Source organism: Ursus maritimus, unplaced genomic scaffold (assembly GCF_017311325.1).
Source record: "Ursus maritimus isolate PB19 unplaced genomic scaffold, ASM1731132v1 scaffold_12, whole genome shotgun sequence".
In the NCBI taxonomy this organism is placed as follows: Eukaryota; Metazoa; Chordata; class Mammalia; order Carnivora; family Ursidae; genus Ursus; species Ursus maritimus.
In genome coordinates, this window is record NW_024423564.1 from 10,207 (window position 1) to 15,028 (window position 4,822).

The following is a 4,822-nucleotide window of genomic DNA, read 5'->3' on the forward strand; positions in this document are numbered from 1 at the left end:
CTTCTATAAGTTTTTTTGTAACAATTTGTGCAGTCTCTGTTTTGGTGGGGAATGCTTCTACCCACCCGGAGAAGGTGTCAATGAATACCAGTAAGTACTTATTACTATACCTTCCTGGGCGCACTTCGGTGAAATCAACTTCCCAATAAAGTCCCGGTCTGTCTCCTCTAAGTCTAGTTCCTCCGGAGCTTCTAGAAAAAGCTGCATTAACTCTCTGGCAAGGGATGCAGTGCTTCACAGTTTCATAAGCTAATTTGTCTAGGTCTGGCAAAACAAAAGGGGAACTGCGGGCGGAAGTCACGAGATGTTTTTTTCCAAAATGAGTCAAATGATGCAGCTGTTTTAGAAAGGCTCTAGCTTCCTCCTGTGACAAGGGAGTTTTTGGGTCTTTTGGCTGCATAAAATTTGTATAAGGCAAAGGGCCTTTATTTTTTTCCTCCAAACTTAGTGTTAAAACATTAAGTCCATGTGCAGCCTTCTTTGCCTCCCGATCTGCCCTTTGGTTACCCAGAGCAGTCTCCGAACCGTCTCTTTGATGTCCAGGGCAGTGTATAATGGCCACCTTAAGGGGTTTATGGACTGCTTCTAGGAGGTCAAGAATTTCCTTTTTGTTTTTAATTTCCTTTCCTGCTGAATGCTGGGAGGCATCCGAGGGGCCTGGGTGGCGGTGCGGTGGTAGCCTTGTAAGGGGGGAAATAAAAATCACACCCTACCTTAGGAGGACGCGGCAACTCAACCCCATGAAGTCGGAGAGAGAGACAGTTCCGGATGCACCACACGAGTTTTGGCCAGGACCAGTGCGCTGGGGCTCACCTCATACCCACGAGGGGCAGCGGAGAAACCTCCCGAGCTAATGAAAGTTGGTTCTTTCATGGGCTTCGTGGGCGTGACCTCGGGCAGTCATTGGGGTGCTTGCAGTTTCCTTAATCAAGAGATCAGTGTGTGGCCAGTACAAACTGTCCATGATTTTGAGGGACTAGTCGAGGCTCCGTGAGTGCAGGGGGTGGTGGCTTCGAGGGTTCTCTGGCGATCATCCTGGGCGGAGGGTGTGGAGGTACCATGCCGGGGTGATAGCTCTGGGTGGGATGGATGGCACCCCTCCACCAGGAGCTCGATTTACGTTTATCTTATATAGCGTGCTGGCGGAAGAAGGATGAAGAAAGCTATGGTTACGCTTTCTTCCAAGTGGGCCACGCTCCTTAAAGTAGTTGGAGGCGCCCAACTGCACTAGGGATTTCATTATGTTCCTCCACGCGTATGTTTTCTGTTACTCATACATGACAAATATGTCCTTTCATTCCCTTTTGTTTTTTGAACAATTCCAATCGGGCGGGAATAGTTGGATCCTCTGAGGGGCTTAACTCTGGTATTCATGTCTTAATACGAATAGTTGCACCAGTGCTTTACTTACACGGACAAATTGTATGAGACGATTCAGAACACAAGGCTCAGGTGTTGAGTAACAGAATAATTAGCAGTGGTCCTGACAGGACGGAAATTAGAGTAGCTAACCAGGGAGTTTTATTAAACCAACCTTGGAACCACCCTGAGAGGCCTCTCGCTCTTTCGGCCTCTCACTAATCTCTGTCTCACTTAGTCATAGAATCCTTTTATTACTCCTGAGTGATCGGAATAAACAGCATTCTTCATTTAGGCAACACATACGCCCTCTGTTGCAAGAAAAGAAGGTCTAAACCCCTTCTGTTCTGTAAGACTACTTCCGACAAGGAAGTTAATGACTTTTCTAGGTGGGTAATGGATTGCTCCTAACACTTTCAGGCCTCATCACCTGACATCCGCAGTTCCTGATAGGATTGGGACCCTTGAACTAGGCCGCCGCTCTGGGTGCCTATGCCGGTGCAATTCCTCATCCCAAATAGGACCGCCAAAGAGATGGAGATCAATTCTCTCTTGTGGCGATCCCCGACAGGGGAACCACCTTGGCGGTATGAATCGAACCTGTCTTCAAGGGGCTGTCTCATAGTAGGTCACTTTGGGCAGCAACTGGATCATGATACAAAGTCTGCGGACTGATTGAAAATACTAGTGTGCAAGCAGGGGAGTTAGGCCGGGTGTGCTGCAAGGCCCACCCATCCCCGCCCAGGGGAACTAAGTAGTAAGGGAGGGATGGAGGACAAGCATAGCCAGCAGGCCTGTGTCAAGTTATGGTTTGCTGTCGTGTAGGCTCCCTGCACTATACTGAACAGCCGCTGCCCAGGATGCAGAAGCCAGGGAGGAGTTAAGAAAGGGGTGGCGCGGGGAAGCAGGTCTGCGGTCAGACCATGGGAGTCATTTGGGGACGGACCACGTGACTGGTTACTTAGTATCTGGTTAGTCCTATAGGAACAGTTCTTAGCGGGTCAGCACGTAGCCTTACAGTAAATGTGTGAACTGATCCGTCCCAGTTATATAAAACCTAAAACCCCAAGTTCTCCCTTTAGCCAGTCCCGGATACTTTCCCCTTATTAGTGAAGGTAACGTTAAGGGTAGTGGCATTTCCGTGTCACGCTTATTAAGTCCCATGAGGAAAGTTGGCTTCCACGGGCTACCCCCGTGGTTTCACATCCCAGCTTTTACAGAAGTAGTATCGTAAACCCTCCATTTGCGGACGACGTCCCTTGTTCGACCATCTTTAGACATATATAGAAGGGGTCCTTTTAGTCTATGTTTGGCCATGGGGTCTGCGGGACAGGCTGCTATGTTTTTGTTCATATCTAAGATGTCCTTGGTGCATCTGAGCCTGAAACCAGTCTGCAGAGATCGGGGTATAGTTGGGCCACCACGCCCAGCGTGAACATTGCTGTGAGATGCTCCATATTGGAGCCCCTAACTGAGAGGTGATTTCCCAGGTCAGGTAAGGGACCATGTGGGTTAAGGCTACTTATCGGTAGCTGAATCCAAAGCATCAGCAAAGCATACAACGCCAAGCAGACGGAGTTTGAGGGGCCGTCGGTCTTTTCCACAGTCCAATTCTTGTCGGGCCTCCTTGACGGAGACGATGGGTCCAAGCCGAGACGCCATCTACTTTGGCGTAGCAGTTGGGGTTGTCAGCAGGACGATAAGGTCCTTTCCCAATCGGGTTCTAGGTTACCGGCTCGATGTCTCCTTACGAGACTGAGTCTCCCACCTGGAACCGGTGAGGTACCTGGAGGTCCCCAGGTCGGGTAGGCGTCTGCTAATGATTTCCACAACGTCCTTGGGTGATTTCTGCTACTTAATCTTCCACTATATAGCCGTGTTCCCATCAGGCATACCAGGTATGGTCTGCATCTGGGAGGGGTCGGTCATCGAGGTCGTAAGCCGGATCCCAGTTTCCTCGGCGCAGAACCTCTCGGCAAGAGTGGAATATCCCCGCTGCCGCCTGGATCCGCTTCCGGGAGCATGGAAGTGGAGATTCAAGGGCGACTGGAGGGGCAAACTGTATCCGGTCTCGCTGAGGGAGGGAGACTCTGATAGAGTCATTCAGCGCTCGCCAGCCATCGGTCGGGGGGTTGTTCGACAACGCTCGGAGTGTATGAGGGGCCACAATTGTCAGTTTCTGTCCCATAGCAGTTTGTCAGCTGCCTTTAACAAAGGACTGCGATTGCTGCGACGGCCCGAGGCAATTTGGCCAGCCTTTAGCAACCGGGTCAAGTTTTTTGACAGGTAGGCTACTGTCACCCAGGGTCCGAGAGGTTGAGTTAGTACTCCCGAGCTATGCCCTTCGCTCGTCACGCATAGAGTGAAGCGGCCTCGATAATGCCTGGCAGTGGCGAGGGTTGGGTGCGGACAGCAGGGCGCGCTGAGACACAAAGGCTTCCTTGCTGGTCGGCTCCCCATATGAAAGGGGATCTTTCCCTGTCAGGTGTGCGGGCTGCTAAAGTGGCAAAGCCCGGTATCCAGAGTCGGCAAGCCGGCTGTGCCCAGGAACTCGCACCTGACGGGGCGCATTTGGGCACAGGAATCTGACCACCGCTTGTTTTCTGGTTTGACAGCCATCTCTTTTCCCTTTAAACATACCCCCAAGTAGGTTACCTGAGGTTGGCAGATCTGAGCCTTTAACTGATACTCGATATCCCAGGGCGGCGAAGTTCTCTCAGCAACCGGTGTCTCGGCGGCAGTCAGCTAATGTGGCCCCGCCAACAGGAGGTCATCGACATACTGAAGCAACGCTGGCTTACGCGCTATTCGAATGGGATCAAGTCCTGATGTAGGGCCTCATCAAATAGGTTGGGGAGTTTTTAAACCCTTGGGGAGTCTGGTCCGCGAAGCTGCCGGGAGGGCTGTCCCCGTGTCAGGTCCTCTCCCATTCAAACTGCAAAGAAATAAATTTTTGGTTGAGGCATGAAGACGGAGACAGAAAAGGCATCCTTTAAGTTCAAACGGTATACCATGTGTGATCAGGCGGGCTTCTAACTCAGCAAATTATACGGATTTGGGACTGTCGGGTATATCCTGAACCCTTTTATTTATCCTGTACGGCCGCATACCCTGGGTCCCTGGCTTTACTGGCAGCAAGGGCATTCCATGGCGACCCGACACAAGGCACCCGAATATGCCGAAGCTTTTGTAGTCTCAATATATGAGGCTGTATACCTTTAGTGCTTCCTGGCTCATCGGTATTGACGAATCGCTATCGGCTCAGCCATAGCTTAATTCAATAATTATAGGAGGCCTCTGTTTCGCTAGCCTCATCCCTGCCTCTGCCCAGGCTTCTGGGAACGCTTGACCCAGGTTGTGAGGATCATTCTTACGGGGCCGGTTCAAACAGTCTATGTTCGTCTTCAGTTTGAAGTGGGAGAGACTCGCATTGGCCTCCTGTGTAACTTGGGGGCTCCTCCGA